The 21,097-nt window shown below is 45.5% G+C and overlaps 1 protein-coding gene across 1 annotated transcript in view; it reads right to left on the bottom strand.

Moving 5' to 3' along the window:
• fstl1b (follistatin-like 1b) overlaps positions 1–21,097 on the bottom strand; it is a 112,256-nt gene that overhangs the window by 67,070 nt on the left and 24,089 nt on the right. The window lies entirely within an intron of this gene.

The following is a 21,097-nucleotide window of genomic DNA, read 5'->3' on the forward strand; positions in this document are numbered from 1 at the left end:
GTCATCTGCAAATTTACTGATCATACCTCCTACATGCATATCTAAATCATTAATGTACACTACAAACAGCAAAGGACCCAGCACCGATCCCTGCGGTACACCACTGGACACAGGCTTCCAGTCACAAAAACAACCTTCGACCATCGCCCTCTGCCTCCTGCCACTAAGCCAATTTTGGATCCAATGTGCCAAATTGCCTTGGATCCCAGGGGTTCTTACCTTCTTGACCAGTCTCCCATGCGGGACTTTGTCAAAAGCCTTACTGAAGTCCATGTAGACTACATCAACTGCACTCTCATCCACACACCTAGTCACCCCCTCGAAAAATTCAATCAAATTGGTTAGACATGATCTCCCCCTGACAAAGCCATGCTGACTATCCTTGGTTAATCCTTGTCTCTCCAAGTGGAGACTAATTCTGTCCCTCAGAATTTTTTCCAATAACTTCCCTACCACTGATGTTAGGCTCACTGGCCTATAATTCCCTGGTTTATCCCTACTACCCTTCTTGAATAATGGTACTACGTTAGCTGTCCTCCAGTCCTCTGGCACCTCCCCTGTGGCCAGAGAGGTTCTGAAAATTTGTGTCAGAGCCCCTGCAATCTCCTCCCTTGCCTCACACAGCAGCCTGGGATACATCTCGTCTGGGCCTGGGGATTTATCCACTTTTAAACCCGCTAAAACCGCTAGTACCTCCTCCCTCTCAATACTATTTTATTCAAGTATATCTCAATCCCCCTGCCTGATTTCTATGCCTACATCGTCCTTCTCCATAGTGAACACAGATGCAAAATATTCATTTAAAACCTCACCTACATCTTCCGGCTCTACACACATTGTCTAATGGGCCCTACTCTTTCCCTGGTTATCCTCCTGCCCTTAATATATGTATAAAACACCGTGGGATTTTCCTTTATTTTGCCCGCCAGTGTTTTCATGCCCCCTCTTCGCTCTCCTAATTTCTTTTTTAAGTACCCCCCTGCACTTTCTGTACTCCTCTAGGCCTTCCATTTTTTTTAGTCCTTTGTATCTGCCAAAAGCCTCCCTTTTTTCCCCCCTAATCCATTCTTGCATAACCCTTGACATCCAGGGTTCCCTGGGCTTGTTGGTCCCACCCTTGACCTTTACGGGAACATGTTGGCGTTGTACTCTATTTCCTTTCTGAAAGACTCCCACTGCTCTGATGTGGATTTTCCTACTGCTCTGATGTGGATTTTCCTACAAGTAGCTGATCCCAGTCCACTTTTGCCAGATCCTGCCTTATCATATTAAAATCGGCCTTCCCCCAATTTAGAACCTTTATTTCCGGTCCATCTTTGTCCTTTTCCATGACTACCTTAAATCTCACCGAATTATGGTCACCGTCACCTATGCTCTCCTACTGACACTTCTACCATTGCCCGGTTACATTCCCTAGAATTAGGTCCAGTACCGCCCCTCTCTTGTAGGACTTTCTACATGCTGGCTCAAAAAGCTCCCCTAGATGCACTTTAAGAATTCCACACCTTCTAAGCCTTTCACACTCTGACTATCCCAGTTAATATTGGGGAAGTTGAAATCCCCTACTATTATTACCCTATTATTTCTACACTTCTGAGATTTGCCTACATATCTGTTCCTCTATCTCCCCCTGACTGTTTGGGGGTCTATTGTACACTCCCAGCAAAGTGTTTGCCCCTTTTTGTTTTCAAGTTCTACCCATGTGGCCTCATTAGAGGAACCTGCTAAGATATCATCCCTCCTTACAGCAGTAATTGACTCCTTGATTAATATTGCGACACCCCCTCCTCTTTTACACCCCCCCCCCTCCCTCTGTCTCGCCTGAAGATTCTATACCCCGGAATATTGAGCTGCCAGTCCTGCCCCTCCCTCAACCATGTCTCTGTGATAGCAACAACATCATACTTCCATGTATACAGAAAATGCTGGAAAAACTCAGCAGGCCAGGCAACATGCACCTGCAGTATTTTGCCATCATACTTCCATGTGTTCATCAACACCTTCAATTCATCTGCCTTACTCGCAAGACTCCTTGCATTAAAATAAATGCCATCCAGCCTCGCCATACTCCCTAGTGCATATTTGCTCTGCCTTCTAGATGGACTTGCTTTTTCCTCTATATTTGGCTGTGCATCACCCCCTACTATAGCTCCACTCCGTATCCCATCCCCCTGCCAAGTTAGTTTAAACCCCCCCAACAGTACTAGCAAACCTCCCTGCAAGGATGTTGGTCCCGTTCCGGTTCAGGTGCAACGCGTCCGACTTGTACAGGTCCCACCTTCCCCAGAAGCAGACCCAGTGATCCAGGAAACGAAAGCCTTCCCTCCTGCACCAACTCTTTAGCCACGCATTCATCTGCTCTATCCTCCTATTCCTATACTCACTAGCACATGGCACCAGGAGTAATCCAGAGATTACAACCTTTGAGGTCCTGCTTTTTAATCTGCTACCTAGCTCTCAAAATTCTTGTTGCAGGACCTCGTCCCTCTTTCTACCTATTTCGTTGGTACCAATGTGAACCATGACCTCTGACTGTTCACCCTCCCCCCTTCAGAATGCCCTGCAGCCGTTCAGTGACATCCTTGACCCTGGCACCAGGGAGGCAACATACAAGCTATTCTCTTCCCTTTCTTCAATTGGGCATGCACCATCCATTACTGAGAGGATGGGCAGGCTACCTTCTCCTAAGTCTCTGCATTTAGTTGCTAGGAGGTTTGTGAAAGTGGGTTGGCAACGACGCCCCATTTGATCTTCCCTCCCTCCGCTCAATGCTTCACCACCATAATGCAGCTGAGTTTGGGAACTGAACAATGGGATTTCACTGCAGGTTCCGATCCAGCCAGTTTTTGGCGCCACTAACATTGGTGCTCCAATACACTGCACTGTCACACCGCTTATTTTGAGAAATTATATTTTTATTTGGTACTAGTAATATCAAATTCATCACATGATTGAACTTAAACCCACCCCTGACATTAATGTGAAAATCTCCAGTTCTAGCCTCCTGATGCCAAGTGGCACTTATGCGCCTCTGCAGGGTAACGATCACTCAATAAATGTCCTAAGACAGCTTAATGCAGAGCTTTTCAGAGTCAATTTAAAAAGCCAGACTGGCAAACATCCAAAGGCCTTGCAGCTCTGAAGGAGTTCACGTATTGTAATGTAATATGATGAGGGTGGAAGGAGTTTACATAAAGCTACATGAGAGAAAATCTTTTAAGAAAACTTAGAACATAAGAAATAGGGGTTGGAGTAGGCCATTCAGCCCCGCGAGCCTGCTCCACCATTGAATAAGATCATGGCTGATCTACCTCAACTCCACCTTCCCGCACTATCCCCATATCCCTTAGTATCCAACTTATACTTTATCTCCAAGTCTCTTGCCCAACTAAGGGATCTATTCTTGTACAGGTAGTGTAGTGTCCGTGTGTTGATAAAGACACTGAAGACAGGAGTTGGTTCATAGGTATTTACTAAGCAAAGTCTGGGGGGGGGGGGGGGGGTTTCTAACGGATATACACAATATACAGGCTTATATAGCCCGAGTGGCAATTACCGGCATTACAGCACACCTGGGGCTCTTAAAGGCACATACACCACAGGTAGACTATCCTTTATCCGAACTTCCGAAAACCGAAAACCTCTAAAAACCGAAAGTTTTTTCGTTCAGCGTAAGTCGTGCGCACGACATGACCCGAGTGGCGCACGACTTACGCTGAGCAGGGCAGAGGGTCACAGAGTTCCCTCCTGGGTAGGAGATTGCAGGCCGAGCCGGGCAATGTGAAGGAGGTGCCGGGAGAGTAAACCCAACAATACAGCAGCCCGTCCGATATTCTTTTCTCCCCCCCCCCCCCACCGACCCGACCGATATTCTTTTCTCCCCCTCCCACCCGACCCGACCCACCCCCCCTCCGACCCGCGGCCCATCCGATATTCTTTTCTCCCCACCCGACCCATCCGATATTCTTTCCCCCCACCCCCCGACCCGACCTGACCCCCGACCTGATTTGTGGGCCAGCTTAGTAGGAGTCAGCCGATATCCGGCTTTCCCACAACTGGCGGCGGCAGTCGAGCCCCAGACCCCCGCTAAGTCAAGGAATGAGACACGGAGCAGGGGGAGCTGTAAACAGACTGTGAGCGGCAGCACAGAGAAGCAGGAAGGGGAATGAGACACAGAACAGTCGCAAGAGGTAGCCTGAACTTAAAAAATTTACATTAAATACAAATTTCCCAGTCTTATAATAATACCTTCCGAAATCTGAAAAATTCCGAAAACCGAAACTCAGCTGGTCCCAAGGCTTTCGGATAAGGGATAGTGTACCTGTACTAATGAATTAAGGCGCATCCTTAAATAACAAATTCACCTCATTCCCCTAATGTCATTTTGACTATAAAAAAAATCTGGAGAGTTACAGCAACATGAATTATCTGAAGTCAAGCTCGCTAAATGCTGCGGTTACTTTGTTGTCTCTAAAACAGGAATGAGGTCAGATGTTTGGTGTGGGATCTTGCCAAGTTTGTCAAACCCGAGCTGCTGCTGGGTGCTTTTCCCATGTGCAGTCCATTTTAAGAAAGCAGGGCTATGCTGTTGTTTTTACAGAAAGACAATGATTTTTTTAAAAATGAAGTGTTGGCAGCTGGTGGTGCAATACATTGGTGGGCTATCTATACCACAGTTTCACTTGAGTGGGTCTCAATGTGGTCAGTCTGGCCATTATGTAAAAAGTACAGGAAGCTCTCTTTTAACCGGCACCTAAATAACTGGAAATCTCTGTTAATCGGCAAAATTCAGGAGTAGGTTCAGGTAAGTTTTACTTCATATTAGTGGCAGTTCCTGGATCTGTGGCTGTGTAACTGGGGTTCGTGCACTTGTTGCTAAGCAACAGGGACGCTTGGTCTGTGGCCGGAGTTTCTGCACATGTTGCTAAGCAACAGGGAAGCCTGGATTTGTTGCTGTGTACGGAGCTCTCGTACCTTTTAAACTATACCTCTCTGTAATCTGGACTTTTTGATAAACCGGCACCACGCCGGTCCCGTTGGTGCCGGATAAAAAAAGTGTTTCCTTTAAGTACTTTTTCTAGTGAAGGGTAATTCAATGAGAAAATTAAACAAGGCCCTGTTATGCATTTTGTTTCAGCTGGTGCAGGAATTTTGTACGGTTCTGTTTATCAGATTTCCTAATAATTGGCAAACTGCACTTGAATCTAACCGGACATGTAAAAGGTGGTACAGTGATCCAACTCTTTCTCCTGCCTGTAAGAGTCCGATGTGAAATAAGGTGAAATAAACCCAGTTCCTAGTGGGGGCAAGGCCCCAGAAAACTGTCCAATATTTGGAAGATATTAGCTTAGATAATCTCACTCAGATCGGCCACCAAGATGGCTGATGTGGAAGCAGAAAAAAAGGCCACACTGGTGCATCGGAAGTGCCATTCTTAGCCTGCACTATTGTGGGGGGAGGATAGCGATTTTTTTCCACCAAACTTCATATCCTTTCCTTCCCTCCCAAAGGTGGTGACTCATTTTTTTGATATTTATATAGCGACTTTAACGTAGTAAAACGTCCCAAGGCGCTGCACAGGAGCATTCTCAAACAAAATTTGACACCGATCCACATAAGGAGATATTAGGGCAGATGACCAAAAGCTTGGTCAAAGAGGTAGGTTTTAAGGAGCGTATTAAAGGAAGAAAGAGAGGTAGAGAGATTTAGGGAGGGAATTCCAGAGTTTACGACCTAGGCAACAGAAAGCACAGCGACCAATGGTGGAGCGATTAAAATCGGGAATGCTCAAGAGGCCAGAATTAGAGAAGTGCAGATATCTCGGAGGGTTATGAGGCTGGAGGAGATTACAGAGATAGGGAGGGGGCGAGGGATTTGAAAAACACGGATGAGAATTTTAAAATTGAGGCGTTGCTTAACCAGGAGGCAATGTAGGTCAACGAGCATAGAGTGATGGATCAACAGGACTTGGTGCAAGTTAGGACACGGGCAGCTGAGTTTTGGATGACCTCAAGTTTACAGAGGGTAGAACGTGGGAGGCCGGCCAGGAGTGCTTTGGAATAGTCAAGTCTCCAAGTAACAAAGGCATAGATGAGGGATTCAGCAGTAGATGAGCTGAAGCAGGGGTGGAGTCGGGCGATGATCAGGAGGTGAAAATAGGCGGTTTTAGAGATGGCCCAGATATGTAGTCGCAAGCTCATCTCAGGGTCAAATATGACACCAAGATTGCGAACAGTTTGGATCAGCCTCAGACAGTTGTCAGGGAGAGGGATGGAGTTGGTGGCTAGGGAACAGTTTGTGGCGGGGACCAAAGACAATGGCTTTGGTCTTCCTAATATTTAATTAGAGGAAATTTCTTTTCATCCAATACTGGATGTCAAACAAGCAGTCTGACAATCGAGACAGTATAGGGGTCGATGACCTACATTGGCTCCCAGTTAAGCAACGCCTCGATTTCAAAATTCTCATCCTTGTTTTCAGATCCCTCCACGACCTCGCCCCTCCCAATCTCTGTAATCTTCTCCAGCCCCACTATCGCTCCTTAAAACCTACCTCTTTGACCAAGCTTTTGGTCATCTGCCCTAATTTCTCCTTATATGGCTCGGTGTCAAATTTTGTGTCTTATAATACTCCTTTGAAGTGCCTTCGGATGTTTTATTACATTAAAGATGCTATATAAATACAAGTTATTGTTGTTGTGAGAAGTGGTGGTGAGGTAGAGCTTGGTGTCGTCAGCGTACATGTGGAAACTGACGCTGTGTTTTCGGATGATGTCACCAAGGGGCAACATGTAGATGAGAAATAGGAGGGGGCCAAGGATAGATCCTTGGGGGACACCAGGGGTAACGATGCAGGAGCAGGAAGGGAAGCCATTTCAGGTGATTCTCTGGCTATGATTAGATAGATAAGAACGGAACCAGGTGAGTGCAGTCCCACCTAGCTGGAGGACGGAGGAGAGGCGTTGGAGGAGGTTGCTGTGGTCAACCGTGTCAAAGGCTGCAGAAAGGTCAAGGAGACAGACACCAGCAACCTTCGAGTGCCATGCCAAATGAAAATCCACTTGATTTTTCCCATCCCTAGCCCAGCCACACACTGAAGAGGCGGGGGAGGGGGAATTTTAACATGGGTGAACGAGTGGGAGTGGGTGCGGGTCAGAAAGCCGGCTCCAACCCTCCGACTTCTGGGTTTTACTGAGACGGAACAAGGGGCGTGCAGCCTACCTGCTCTTAGGAGATGGGCTGGCATTTTAATTTTGTTAATGAGGAAGCATAGGGTTTAACCTGCTTTGCAGGTTTTACTGTGGTCGGCTGGGTGTCCTGGGCTTCAGGAAACCCAGCAGCTGCAGCAAGGCGAGGACAGCCTCCGGGGGCACTTCTTGTGGGCCAGGAGTACTTCCTCTGGGCACCCCCCCCAAGCTCCCCCACCATCAGGGCCACCCCCGGGTCGAGGATCGGACTCCCCCCCCTCCCCGGGGTCAGGGATCGGACCTACCTGGTCCTGCGGCCTCCTCCAGAGTGCTCCCGACTGGATGCTAAGCCTGTCAATCAGGCGGACTTCCGGGCAGGGAACCTGTTGGGGCCAAATGTCCCACGCTGTGGAGTTAATGCGCCACAGCATGAGGGTAAACCCAGACTTCCAGGTTTCCCGTCTGAAACTCCGTCCCCCTCCCCCCACCTACGCAACCCGCCCCAGGAAATATCCAGTCCAAGATAACTAGCACACAACAGTTGCACGAGGCGAGGGCAACTAACTCAGAATAGGCAAGGGAATAAACCAGAGGTTGAGATGAAGTTAACAGCAAAGAACATTATTTAAACGAGCAGCAAATGAGAAAGGGGTAAAGATTCTGCCACTGTTCCTGGCATGCACTGGGGATGAATATCATAAAATTGCACATTCCCCACCCATGATGTTGCGGTTAATTTTGAAGCGAGTACTTCCACTGGTCTGGAGGTGGGTGGAGTGAGCCTGGAGTCTGCCTGATAAAAGCAGTTGGAGGCTTCAATCATTTTTACAGTCAGGCCTCATTCAAATTCCATCAGCGAGCTGCTTGCGCTCTTGGAGCAGCGCGGGATGGGAAACCTGGCAGCTCCATCACAGAGCCCAGCTGGTCCAGGAGGGTGAAGCGATCCTGGGGGAGGGCCGCTGAGGGTTGGGCAAGGATGGGGAGATGATTTTTGTGAAGCTAGGTGCAGCATTAATTCATGGGCTAAAGAGACTCCTGCTTGCTTCCGGCGGCTGCCTGGGCCGCCCATTTCAAAGTTCCCACCAAAATGGTGGCATCCTGGTCGTCAGTCGGAACGAGGCAGTAAGTGATGTGCCGCCATTTTCATCGTGGTACTACCCATTCCCACCCGCTAGTGGAGCGGGGGTGAAAATCTGCCTTTTAGTCTCTCTATGCTGGGCTTTACGTTCAACAGTCAGACGTACTCGGATCAAGCTCTCAGTGCAAGCTTTTCCTGTGCTGGCAGTATTAAGAGACACTCCCAAAATGAGATATCATCCACCCTCAGCTGCCAGTGCAAGTGAGCCTGCACCATGGGCCAGCTCAACCCCACTTTTGCCATTCTCACAAAAATCAATTTTCCAGTCCGTGGCCTTAGAAAAAAATCAGACTTTTAAGGTACATGAAGTGAAGGAGCCTGTACTGAGACTGGATTACATTACACTGGACAAGATTCAGTTCTTTCCATTCCATTCATCACGGGTTGAGGAAAGGGGAGAAAACCTGCACATAAAATGTTAGTGTTAGAAATAAAAAAAAGAAACAACCCAATATTACACCTTGTGTTGAAGCCTTGTGCTGGTTTATCTTTACAGAACACTCCATTATTTGTATCATTTGGTTTGTGTACCGAGAAACCGTGCTGGCAAGTTAATGTCCCGCCCGTGGCTTAATGAGGCCAAGACAACTTTAACAGGTTTTACTGCCATCTTACAGGGGATTCACAGTTGGGAAGGGAAGGGAGTCTGGGGCAGGGGAGGCCTAAGCTTTCCTTGTTGGTCCCGGAGAAGCACGAGTGCCCCCCCGCGGACCTTTTTAAGACTAATTCCCTTCGCTCCTTGGTTGGCCTGTCAGGAATGCTGCAGATCTCTTAAAATTGCGTGAGTCCTGATGACATCATCAGGATCCAACATGCATATGTAAAGGACCCCGCCGGTTTCGAGCGGCTGTTCGTGCTGCCTGTTCAGGAGAGCAGGTTAAAATTGTGGATGTTAGTATCCTGGTGATTCCAAGTCGGGTAAGTAACTCGGGGCATTTTAAATGCTTACACCGACCGGGCGGGTAGGGTTAATATTGCACCGCCCCGCCCCCGCCTCTCCCCACATCTTACACAATGCTCCAGACCTGATTCTTTGGGGACTGTAATCTCAACACACATTATCCAACCAGACTGATGTGAAACAGATGCAGAGTTTAACAGTACATTCCAATATAATGACAATGAGCTCAGATTACACACACTAGAAACAGACCCACTCCTAACCCTTTACAAGGCAGTTTAATGTTGAGTAAAAGTGTGCTTAGTCTATGGAATGACTATGAATGGGCTTGTGATGTGTGCACGAGAGTTTAAACTACAAGCTAGGAACCATGATTATCCCATGAACATGCACATCCGCAACACACTGAACAAAATAAAGTTTGTTCATAAAAGTGATGTGATTTATATGAAACAGCATTATGCTTGGAACAACTTTCAGCTTCAACCCCTCCCCACAGCTGCTGTCACCTCACTGCGAATCTCATAAACAAGGCATTCTATTAAAACCTACGTGTCTGGATTTCTCAATGCAAGTATTATCATTTGCAGGTTAAAGCATTTTCTTGACACTGCCTGCTGTTCTATCATGCAGCGTCAAAGCGCTCAATTTTCATTACTTCTTTCCACCCCACTTCTTTTCTCCCGAAGTCGACATGGAACCATACTGCTGTAGTATGTTTCCGAGTAGCTCACCCATTCTTAATGTGTGAGCCTAGATGGTTTTGGCAAGGCTACTGGACTGAGGTTCAACACAGCCAAACCCAATCCGGTCCTCACCCTATATTAACAAACACATACTTTCCGGAGGTGATCTGGGCTGGAATTTTGCCTATGCTCAGTGGACAGATGGGTGGTGGGTCAGCTGTTAAATTTAAAATGATTGACAGCGGGTCAGGAACCTGCTGTCAAAACGTGCATACTGGACTTTCCAGATATCGGGTCTGCCAGCACTGAGCAGACCAGACAGGCAGCGGCGGGGGAGGCAATTAAAATCTTTAGTGGCTCGTTTACAGCCACTTACTGATTTTTTCCCAGCTTTTTGGATTTGACAAGTTGTCCACCGGTTTCCCGCTGTGCCTAGACCTCGTCTGTGAGGCCGAGGCGGGAGGTCAGTGGCCATTGAATCAGCTGACGAGTTGTCCACTTCAAATGTCAAGTCAAAGCTCCCAGCTGATTGAGAAATGTTCCCTTAACCACTAGCTTCTCTAAACTGCATTTCCACTACAGATTCAGGATGCTGCAAGTCTTTACACAAGTCTCCATCCAGTCTGACCTCATTACCTTTCCTACCATTGAAAGATCGCTTCTGTCATCTCTACTTCACCTGCCATCTATTCCATCAGCATGGGGGCCCTAAACTCCCTCACCTTGGTCCTCAGAATCCCACCACGAGCAGCCCCAACACCAGCATCACCAGGCAAACCAGCAGCACCAACAACACCAACCTTCTCCGCAATCAACTAATGCTGCACAGGACAGAGGGCATCAGCACCCAACCACACTGCTGCCCAAGAGGCCAGGGATGACCTCACCATGGACAAATTTACTTCACTTGACGCTGTACACCCTGGCTGCCACATGATGCGCCAGGTTGGCACCACCCCACACCAACAGCATAATGCATCCCTACAATGTCCAAGACATTCCTTTCACACTCATCACCATTGCGGGTGGTACCATTATGTCTCACCATTCACTGCAACTCACTAAGCCACTTCCAAAGGTGCACACAAATCTGTCCAAGAATGCAAACTGTTGAAAATAAAGATTTCAATGTTTGACAGCACATTAACAGAAACTTTACATGAACATTGGCTAAAACACCCAAGTGCCTACCCGTGTGTTGTTAGTTGGTATGATTGCACTAGGATGAGGGTGAGTGCGAGGGGTGGCTAGTGAGATGGGAATGTGACGAGTGGCACAGCAGGATGAGGTCGAGTGTGGCTTTGCAGTAACATTTCGTGATCTACTGAGATCATTGAAAGGTTTGCGCCACTGCTGCCAGGGACCCCTGACGACATCCCTGCTTGTGCTCTCCTCTGCAATGTGCAACCAGGCTGGGTTGGTGTCCTGGGGGAGGGGGGGGGGGGGGGGGGAGGTCTCTTCCGCCCATGGGAAGGGAAGAGAACCTCCCTGCGTGCTGCGACTCCCTCCATATGAAGGGAGTCATGGGAGAACCTGGGTGCAGCCCTGCACCTCTGTGCAGTGACCGTCAGTGTTTGCAGCACCTCAATGCTGTAGAACACTGACAGCACAAATGCAAAACTAAATTTGGGCATGGTCTCTTTAGGGAAACCGGCTGATGACGCATCATCAGACCGGCTTCCTTCAATTGGCCGGGAAACTCGCTGGGCGAGTTTAACAAGCCCAATCAAGGGAAAGTCATTTTGGAGGCCGGGATGGAGACAGCAGTGGGGCCAGGACCCGCCGCTGACATCGCCCAGCACGGACCCGCCGAGGTAGGGAAAATCACGGCCCTGGAGTGGCAACCTGGCAGATTTCCCCCTCTTTAGCCCAGAGGCACTCCGGGTAACCATAGTATCCCACTGCCACCCTAACACTGCCATCATTTGCCAGCGAGCTAATCATTGCCAACATTAATTTCTAGGCTAATTTCTAACAAAATGACTGGATTTTTTCCTTTAATGGAAGTCAGTTGTCACAGGGCAAGTTAACATGGGTTCAACTATAAAGGGAATGTTGTGGCAGAATATATACACCACCTCAGAGAATTGATAACAGGTGCAGTAATTGCTGAAAAACTGGAAGTAGCAAGCAAAATATCTGGATGAACTAATGTCTGTTACAATAATTGTGCCAGACACAATCAAACTGCTTCTGTCATGTTAAAAGTGCTAAACGTGCTTCTGTATAATCAGCCAGGACCTAACATCTTCTGTCATTCTGCCATCTTGCTGGAAACAGGTGATATGAAGATTTTTAATATGGCTATGACCCAGCTCAGTTGCCAAGTGTACAGTGCAGGAAGATAGATTTCCACTTCAATGCAGCTGGCTGAACTATATTAATTATTTCTTCAAATTAGGCTGGGACCTATGCTGTGGGAATCCAAATATATATATGTTCTTAAAAAGAAAAAAACAGCAGTGTTGAGATATCAAAGTTGGGGTTTGGGTTTTGATGTGATAGGTTACTGATGCACTAGGCTTACTTCAAATGCAGTCTTCCCACCTGCTTGTCCTTGCGACCAACTGTGCACAGCAGAAGACTGAATTACTGCTACTGAAGAGATTTCACAGCTTTCATGTGCTTGAGATGTAAGAAATTGGCCCAAACCTGACAAGCCTAGTCCCCCTCCCCAAACAAATAAGCGTAAACCTCATTTTCAACTTTAGCAGCAGGCACTAAAAGTAAAAGTCGAAGAGATTATTGTCCAGCATCACTCATGTGGCTGGTTTATGCAGGTCTCCTGTACTGCGACAAAACAAAACACTTCACTGGCACCACCATTGGAGAATTCCACCAACTTGGTCCTGCAATAATTGCAGACATTTGTCTCCTCGTTGGACAAATTCCCGATAACAAAGACATTTTAGCCCTTTGAATACTTCGATCGTAATGCCAAAATTATAATATGAATATAAAATGATGTTTAGAAGTTTTCATTTATTCATTTCTTTAAATACACTACAATATTCAGCATTAAAAGTTAAACAAACGTCAGTTCTGCAAAAGTATGAGAAGGGTATTTGCTGACAAGGACTTTTGCTACTCACTCAGCGAGGAGGTACTGCAGTCTCCGTGATTAGTGATTCCTTCGTTTAATAATAAGCTAAGATTCCTAATATGCAGCTGCAGTGTAAAGGCAGCTTAGCTGGGAGAAGTTAAATTGATAGTAAATGGTTATATACACCTCTGACTTCATGGTGAGGTTTCAGATCAATTTATGTCCGTCTGTTCCATGACTAACGGCACTGAAGAGCTGAACAAAACTGAAGGACATTTGCACAAAGAGGAAGGATTTATTGGCAATTCAGTTCAAAGTACTCTCCATAAATTCAAGCATCTGGCTGCCAGTCCCACTGAGTTACAACTATCACAGGCAGATTGTCTGAAAGAGGAAACCCTAAATAAAACAAAGCTCCACAAAAGCTTATCCCAGAGGCCAGCTCAGCACGTCACACAGCTCAACAGAAAAACAAGAAAGCATTGGGTGGTTGCTAGTTGAGAGAAAAAAGTGGGGCATTGGCCATCCAAACATTAATATAGGATGATCTCAATCGATTTTCCATTCATGTGCGATGGACTTATACCCCTTTCTATTCAAATAGAGTGCGCTCAGTCCCTTTCCCATTCACACAGCACTGATTCAGTCCTGTCTCCAATCACAAACACTGGAATGGGAAAAGCCATTTGTCCCATCCTAGGTCATCTATTCAGAAGAAACTGACAGTATCCCAATCACACGATTCGTTTGTTTCTTAGACAATTCTAGAGTTTTAGCACCCACTACCCTACCTGGAAGTCCATTCCAAGGTTAATCACTCATTATCTAAAAAAAAGTATTTCCTGACATCAGTCTTAAATTTACCTTTCAGTAACTTGAACTTGCACCCACTTGTACTACAGATTAATTTGAAGTAGAATTCTGGAAAAGAAAAATCAGGTGCGGCGGTAAAACAGGCTGCTGATTCACTATTGCCCGTTTTATGTTACTACCGAAGACCAATTTCACTCCTAAAAAGGTGATTTTTTTAGCTGATTAAAGCCAAATTGCAGACTATGATACATATAGACTCCTCACTCGCTCTATAATCTATAGTGCTCCTATCTGGGACTGTTAGTGATAGGCAGTTCAAAAGCTAGCTCCCTTTCTAAAATCGTCAATACTGTTTGAGAAGCAATTGGTTTTCACGAGTTTCTGTTCAATTTAGGAGACCTAGAGGTGATATACATGTTGTAGTCTGCAAGATACTTAAATAGAAGTTGGGCAAGCTACAATTTCTGAACCCTTATGCTACCCCTTTAAGTGAAACAATTATGAGCTTTCCTGAAAGAATGCAAAGCTAAGCAGGACCGTCTAGACAGCTAACATTTCCCCTGGGCTGTGTAACGACACAGGAAGCATTCCCAGTTGCCTTGCAGTAACACAAATAAGAGATGCATTTCTTTCTGCCAATTCTTTAAAAATCTGGGACCAGGCCAATTCAATGATATTGATCTTGGCTCACACTGTATACGGGGCACTAAAGTGTTCTGAATTCACTAAGGCTCGGACCAGTGGAAAATATTGCAGCTGCTCTATAGCTGAAGACTCTCCCCTCCTCCTCATTTGTACCCTGATTATATGGTAGCTGTAAATTGTGTTTTCTACCAAAGTGCGTTGTAATTTGGAATTCCAACGTTACATGTCAAGTACTGGGTTCAGAATCTGGTCTGTGCTGATGTAGCTGATATTAGGTTGGCTGATGGTAGGTAGGGGTACTACAGTTACATAAGTAGTAAGAGCAGGAGTCGGCCTTACAGCCCCTCGAGCCTGCTCCGTCATTCAACAAGATCATGGCTGATCATCGACCTCAGCTCCACTTTCCTGCCCAATCTCCATATCCCTTGATTCCCCTAGAGTCCAAAAATCTATCTGCCTCAACCTTGAATATACTCAAAGACTCAGAATTCACAGCCCTCTGGGGCAGAGAATTCCAAAGATTCACAACCCTCTGAGTGAACTCATCGCAGTCTTAAATGGCCTACTCCTTATCCTGAGACTATGCCCCTTAGTTCTAGACACTCCAGCCAGGGCAAATAACCTCTCAGCATCTACCCTGTCAATCCCCTTCAGAATCTTGTATATTCTTCTAAACTCCAGCGAGTATAGGCCCATTCTACACAATCTCTCATCATAAGACAGCCCTCTCATCCCAGGAATCAATCTAGTGAACCTTCCTTGCACTGCCTCCAAGGCAAGTATAACCTTCCTTAGATAAGGAGACCAAAACTGTGCACAGTACTCCAGGTGTGGTCTCACCAAGGCCCTGTAATTTTTAGCAAGACTTCCTTACTCTTATACTCCAACCCCCTTGCAATAAAGGCCAACATGCCATTTGCCTTCCTTATTGCTTGCTGTACCTGCATGCTAGCTTTCTGTGTTTCTTGCAAGAGGACACCCAAATCTCTCTGAACACCAACATTTGAAAGTTTCTCACCATTTAAAAAATATTCTGTTTTTCTATTCTTCCTACCAAAGTGAATAACCTCACATTTCCCTACATTATACTCCATCTGCCACCTTACTGCCCACTCACTTAGTCTATCTATATCCCTTTGCAGACTCTGTTCTCCTCACAGCTTACTGTCCCACCTAGCTTTGTATCATCAGCAAACTTGAATACATTACACTCGGTCCCTTCATCTAGGTCATTAATATGGATTGTAAATAGCTGAGGCCCTAACACCGATCCTTGCGGCACCCCACGAGTTACAGCCTGCCAACCTGAAAAAGATCCGTTTATCCCTACTCTCTGTTTTCTGTCCGTTAACCAATCCTCTATCCATGCTACTAGATTACCCCCAACCCCATGAATTCTACTCTTGTGTAATAACCTTTTATGTGGCACCTTATCGAATGCCTTTTGGAAATCCAAATATATTACATGCACTGGTTCCCCTTTATCTACCCTGCCAGTTACATCCTCAAAAAACTAAAATTTGTCAAACATGATTTCCCTTTCATAAAACCATGTTGACTCTGCCTAATCATGTTCTGATTTTCTAAGTGACTTGATACCACTTCCTTAACAATGGATTCCAGCATTTTCCTGATGACTGATGTCAGGCTAACTGGCCTGTAGTTCCCTCTTTTTTTTCCCTCTCCCTCCTTTCTTGAATAGTGGTGTTACATTTGTGACCTTCCAATCTGCTAGGACCGTTCTAGAATCTAGGGAATTTTGAAAGATCAAAACCAATGCATCCACTATGTAACAAGAAAGGATTAATTAGCAATCTTGTTGTACGAGGCCCCTTGGGTCGGAGCGATCATAATACGATCGAATTCTTCATTAAGATGGAGAATGAAGTAGTTGACTCAGAAACTAGGGTCCTCAATTTAAATAAAGGAAACTACGATGGTCTGAGGAGCGAGTTGGGTAGGATTGATTGGGGAATGGCACTCAAAGGGTTGACGGTGGATAGGCAATGGCAAACATTCAAAGACCGAATGGATGCACTACAGAAGTTGTTCATCCCAGTTTGGCATAAAAATAAAACAAGAAAGGTGACTCAACCGTGGCTAACAAGGGAAATTAGGGATAGCATAAAATCCAAGGAGAGGACATACAAATTGGCCAGAAAAAACAATAATCTTGAGGATTGGGAGCAGTTTAGGATTCAAAGGAGGACAAAGGGATTCATTAAGAAAGGGAAAATAGAATGAGAGTAAGCTTGCAGGGAACATAAAAACTGACTGTAAAAGCTTTTATATATATGTAAAGAGAAAAAGATTGGTGAAGTCAAGCGTAGGTCCCTTGCTGTCAGAATCGGGGGAATTTATAATGGGGAGCAAAGAAATGGCAGACCAACTAAATACATATTTTGGTTCTGTCTTCACAAAGGAGGACACAAATAACCTCCCAGAAATACCGCAGAACATAGGGTCTAATGAAAGGGTGGAACTGAAAGAAATCAGTATTTGTAGGGAAATGGCGTTAGGAAAATTGATGGGACTGAAGGCCGATAAATCCCCAGGGCCTGATAATCTACATCCCAGGGTACTTAAGGAAGTGGCCCTGGAAATAGTAGATGCATTGCTGGTCATCTTCCAGAACTCGATAGACTCTGGAACAGTACCCATGGATTGGAGGGTAGCTAATGTTACCCCACTATTCAAAAAAGGTGGCAGAGAAAAAGCGGCGATTATAGACCGGTAAGCCTGACATCGGTAGTGGGGAAAATGCTAGAGTCCATTATAAAAGATGTAATAGCAGAGCACTTGGAAAGCAGTGGCAGGATCGGACAAAGTCAACATGGATTTACAAAAGGTAAATCATGCTTGACTAATCTACTGGAATTTTTTGAGGATGTAACTGGTAAAATAGATAAGGGAGAACCAGTGGATGTGGTGTATTTGGACTTTCAGAAGGCTTTCGATAAGGTCCCACATAAGAGGTTAGCGTGCAAAATTAAGGCACATGGGATTGGGGGCAAGGTATTGACTTGGATAGAGAACTGGTTGGCGGACAGAAAGCAAAGAGTTGGAATAAACGGGTCGTTTTCCGAGTGGCAGGCAATGACTAGTGGGGTACCGCAAGGATCGGTCCTAGGACCCCAGCTGTTCACAATATATATTAATGATCTGGACAAGGGAATTGGATGTACTATCTCCAAATTTGCAGATGACACAAAGCTGGGTGGGAGGGTATGCTGTGAGGAGGATGTCATGAAACTCCAGTACGATTTGGACAGGTTGGGTGATTGGGAAGAAACATGGCAAATGCACTATAATGTGGATAAATGTGAGGTTATCCACTTTGGTGGCAAAAACAGGAAGGCAGATTATTATTTGAATGGCAATAGATTGGGAGAAGGGGGAAGTGCAAAGAGACCTGGGTGTTCTTGTGCACCAGTCGCTGAAGGTAAGCATGCAGGTGCAGCAGGCGGTTAAGAAGGCAAATGGTATGTTGGCCTTCGTAGCAAGAGGGTTCAAGTACAAGAACAAGGATGTCTTGCTGCAGTTGTACAGGGCCTTGGTGAGACCGCACCTTGAGTATTGTGTGCAGTTTTGGTCACCTTACCTGAGGAAGGACGTTCTTGCCATGGGGGAGTGCAGCAAAGATTCACCAGGCTGATACCTGGGATGGCAGGAATGACGTACGAACATAAGAAATAGGAGCAGGAGTAGGCCAATCGGTCCCTCGAGCCTGCTCCGCCATTCAATAAGATCATGGCTGATCTGATCCTAACCGCCAATCCACTATCACAGAACCATCTCCTGAATCTAACAGAATTAGACACACGAAATAGGAGTAGGATCAGGCTACACAGCCCCTGGGCCCGCTCCGCTACCCACAGGACCATGACCGATCCGAACCTAGACTCATGTCCAAATTCCTGCCCGCTCCCCGTAACCCTTAATTCCCTTTACTTCTAGGAAACTGTCTATTTCTGTTTTAAATTTATGTAATGATGTAGCTTCTACAGCTTTTTGGGGCAGCATATTCCATGGACCTACCACCCTCTGAGTGAAGTAGTTCCTCATCTCAGTTTTGAAAGAGCAGCCCCTTATTCTAAGACTATGCCCCCTAGTTCTAGTTTCACCCATCATCGGGAACATCTTCCCCGCATCCACCCGATCCAACCCCTTCACAACCTTATATGTTTCAATAAGATCGCCTCTCATTCTTCTGAACTCCAATGAGTAGAGTCCCAATCTACTCAACCTCTCCTCATGTGTCCATCCCCTCATCCCCGGGATTAACCGAGTGAACCTTCTTTGTACTGACTCGAGAGCAAGTATGTCCTTTCTTAAGTATGGACACCAAAACTGTACGCAGTATTCCAGGTGCGGCCTCACCAATACCTTGTACAACTGAAGCAATACCTCCCTATTTTTATATTCTATCCCCCTAGCAATGAAAGCCAACATTCCATTGGCCTTCTTAATCACTTCCTGCACCTGCATACTAACCTTTTGAGTTTCGTGCACCAGGACCCCCAGATCCCTTTGTACTTCAGTACTTTCCAGTTTCTTGCCATTAAGATAATAACTTGCTCTACGATTTTTCCTGCCAAAGTGCATAACCTCACACTTTCCAGTATTGTATTCCATCTGCCAAATCTCTCCCACTTACTTAGCCTGTCGATGTCCCCTTGCAGGTTTTTTTTATGTCCTCCTCACTCACTACTTTCCCTCCCATCTTAGTATCATCTGCAAACTTTGATATGTTACACTCGGTCCCCTCCTCCAAATCGTTAATATAGATTGTAAAGAGTTGGGGACCCAGCACTGACCCCTGCGGAACACCACTAGTTACTGATTGCCAGTCTGAGAATGAACCATTTATCCCAACTCTCTGCCTTCTGTTAGATAGCCAATCCTCTATCCATGCCAGAATATTACCCCCAATCCCGTGATTTTTTATCTTAAGCAATAATCTTTTGTGTGGCACCTTGTCAAATGCCTTTTGGAAGTCTAAATACACTATGTCCACTGGTTCCCCTTTATCCACCCTATATGTTACTTCCTCAAAGAACTCCAGCAAATTTGTCAAACATGACTGCCCCTTCATAAAACCATGCTGACTTTGTCCTATTAAATTATGTTTATCCAAATGTCCTGTTACTGTCTCCTTAATAATGGACTCCAAAATTTTACCTACCACAGATGTTAGGCTAACCAGTCTATAGTTTCCAGCCTTCTGTCTACTGCCCTTTTTAAATAAGGGTGTTACATTAGCAGTTTTCCAGTCTGCCGGGACCTTTGCCGAGTCCAGGGAGTTTTGGAAAATTATTACCAATGCATCCACAATCCCTACCACCACTTCCCTCAAGACCCTAGGATGTAAGCCATCAGGTCCAGGTGATTTATCCGCCTTGAGTCCCATTATTTTACCGAGTACCACTTCCTTAGTGATTTTGATCGTGTTTAGCTCCTCCCCCCCTTTAGCCCCCTGTTTGTCCAGTGTTGGGATATTCTTAGTGTCTTCTACTATAAAGACTGATGTAAAATATTCATTCAGTGTTTTTGCCATCTCCATATTTCCCACCATTAATTTCCCGGTCTCATCCTCTAAGGGACCAACATTTACTTTAGCCACCCTTTTTCTTTTTATATAACTATAAAAACTCTTACTATCTGTTTTTATATTTTTTGCTAATTTACTTTCATAATCTATCTTCCCTTTCTTAATCAATCATTTTGTTACTTTTTGCTGTCTTTTAAAGTTTTCCCAATCCTCTATCCTCCCACTAGATTTGGCTACCTTATATGCCCTTGTTTTTAGTCGAATACTATCCTTAATTTCTTTACTTAGCCACGGATGGCTGTCTTTTCTTTTACACCCTTTTCTTCTCAGTGGAATATATTTTTTTTGGAAGTTGTAAAATAACTCCTTGAATGTACACCACTGATCATGTATCGTCTTACACTTTAATCTATTTTCCCAATCCACTCTACTCAATTCCGCTCTCATACCTTCATAGTCTCCTTTATTCAAGCTTAGCACGCTTGTTTGAGGTCCAACCTTCTCACCCTCTAATTGAATATGGAATTCAACGATGTTATGGTCACTCATTCCAAGGGGATCCTTTACTAGGACATTTTTAATTAATCCCGTCTCGTTACACAGGACCAGATCTAAGGTTGCTTGCCCCCTGGTCGGTTCAGTTACATACTGCTCAAGAAACTCATCCCTAATACACTCAATGAACTCATCCTCAAGGCTGCTCTGCCCAATTTGATTTGTCCAATTAATATGATAGTTGAAATCCCCCATAATTATAGATGTTCCCTTATTACAAGCCTCAACTATTTCCTGATTGATACTCCGTCCAACAGAGTTGCAACTGTTCGGAAGCCTATAGACTACGCCCACTAGTGTTTTTTCCCCCTTATTATTCCTTACCTCCACCCAAACTGTTTCATTATCCTGATCTTTTGACCCAATATCATTTCTCTGTATTACAGTGATTCCTTCATTAACATAGCCACCCCACCTCCCCTTCCTTCCTGCCTGTCCTTCCTGATCGTTAAATAACCTGGTATGTTTAATTCCCAGGCATTGTCACCCTGCAGCCATGTTTCTGTAATGGCCACAAGATCATACCCATATGTAGTTATTTGTGCCATTAACTCATCTATTTTGTTACGAATGCTACGT

This window comes from Somniosus microcephalus, chromosome 14 (genome assembly GCF_052327205.1).
Source record: "Somniosus microcephalus isolate GS21.2 chromosome 14, FLI_Smic_1.0, whole genome shotgun sequence".
In the NCBI taxonomy this organism is placed as follows: Eukaryota; Metazoa; Chordata; class Chondrichthyes; order Squaliformes; family Somniosidae; genus Somniosus; species Somniosus microcephalus.